We start from the raw sequence: 2,239 nt of genomic DNA, 5'->3' as shown, positions 1-2,239 counted from the left end.
ACAAAAGGTGTGATACAAACCCGGGTCTGGACCAGAAAGAAAACGAAATACGAAACACGAACGGTTATTTGATTTATAACTGTATGAATCATTTTTTTGTCTTACTTGTTGGTTGGTTTGTTTGTTTGTTTATTATGTTATGAATAATTACAAGGGCACTTTGATTTGTTAATAAAATTATCTGTACAGTGTCCATTTATATCATGCTATGTTAGGAAGTATGAGGCAAAATTTGTTTGGTTATTTACTAATGAAAATTTGTCTGTACTTAAATATTTAGGGAGCTATATTATTACATGTCTAGATGTCAGACGAAATGTTAATTAATGTATGTAATAACAATGATAATTGTAATGATTTTATGGTTCTGATCCTGCCTGGAACTAAATGTATTTGATTTTATAAAATGAAGATAATAACACCTGTCTGAACTTTTTTTTTTAATGTTTCATTTTATTATATAAAAATGTTTTTCTGTTACAAATCATGATGTATTGTTCTATGTGTACATGTTATGCTGCCCATCAAGGGCCCTTGATTGGAATAATAAAATATTCTTATTCTTATTCTTATTCTTATTAGGAAGTAAGTATGACAAAAACGTGATTTAGATGTCAACTGGTCACCAAAGATATAGATTTGTGGTCTAGTAAGTAAGTTAGTAAGTAAATTTAGAGTCGGCATATATATATATGTATATATATATATACATAATAACAGGCAAAACATGAGCTCTTGTGAGCTCTTTAACCGACTATCACATAAAAAATCATGCAGCATCATGCAAATACTACCAAATACTACCAAATAAAAATGAAAAAAAAAACATGCAATATAATGAAAGCAAATCAATTTGATTCGTGAGCCTCCAGAGTCATAGTTCATGTGGCAAGCGCCTCTATGTGCATTGAAACGGGGGAATCAGCAAATCACTTGAAGATCATAAAACATAACAGACTATAAAAGCATAAAAACAATAAATAAATAAATATAAGCACTAGCATTTAATGGCAGGTATATTCAATAAATGCATAAAAAGCAGAGCAAAAGGCCATTATAAAAAGAAAGAAAGAAATTTCAGCTTTGAGACAGCACTGGGTGGAAACGACATGAACTGCAGTGGCATTTTTGACCCCCACACCAGGAATTTATATAATTGGTCTAATCTTTGTAGGCAAAAATAAATTAAAACGATAACAGGAATCACCAAAAATACCAGACATTACAATATGAAACCAAATCAAAAATTAACACACAACTTTCCCCGACAAATAAACAGTGCATCCAGGTGACCAACGGACGGAAGCAGATTACACAATATCGACCATTTGTTGAATTGAATTGAATTGAAGAATTCTGAATAACTTTAAGGGCATACGATACAGTTTTGAACCTGTATTTACAAGTTGATGAAAATTTGCATATAGGCTATTTTTTACCTGATTAAATCAAATATGTCATAAAAAATATACCTTCATGTGCTACTTTTTGAGTAAAATGAGGTCGAAATTTTGTATATTTGCTCAAAATTCAGATTTGTGTCCGTATTTTCTTTTTCGAAAGAACGACGTAACTTTTTTGCTTTAAAAGATAAACACAAATTGTTTTTTGTTAAATAATAGATAATTTCTGTATTTTATAAGTATCATTGAAAAGTATGTAATTTTTTCCGAAATAACTCTATATTTATCAAATGTTCATGAATAGAGAAAAAAAACGTCATTTTTTGCTGCATGTTTATCAAAATTAAAAAAATTGCGCTATTTACAGTTTTATAAAATTTGGGTCACATAATCTCCTTGCAAAATGAAACAAATTGCTGTTTTAAAAAATAGGGGTCCATGCACTCGTTTTCAAATTAAATCAGTTTGAATGATAAAAATCAGTCGAAAAATGCATCTTTTCCCGATATGTCATAGTTTGACGTCGCGAAAATAACATTTTACGTTAGTAACGTCATTACCTTCCCTGTAACTGTATCGTATGCCCTTGCTTAACGTTGCAAGAATTTAACAGAAACTCTTACATTACATAATAATAATTTAGACAAATAGTAATCTCCGATTTGGTACCTCCTATATTACTTATGAATTTTGTGGTTTTTGTTTAATCATGTTAATATGAACTATGCCACGTTAAAAAACCGTGGCAACCCGAACAATGAGCAGAAAACAGCACAAGGCCAATGGGTCTTCAACACAACGAGAAAATCCCGCACCGTAGGCGGGGTTCAAACAGC

The sequence above is a fragment of the Mytilus galloprovincialis genome, chromosome 2 (genome assembly GCF_965363235.1).
Source record: "Mytilus galloprovincialis chromosome 2, xbMytGall1.hap1.1, whole genome shotgun sequence".
Lineage (NCBI taxonomy): Eukaryota > Metazoa > Mollusca > Bivalvia > Mytilida > Mytilidae > Mytilus > Mytilus galloprovincialis.
This window is presented reverse-complemented; position numbering follows the sequence as displayed.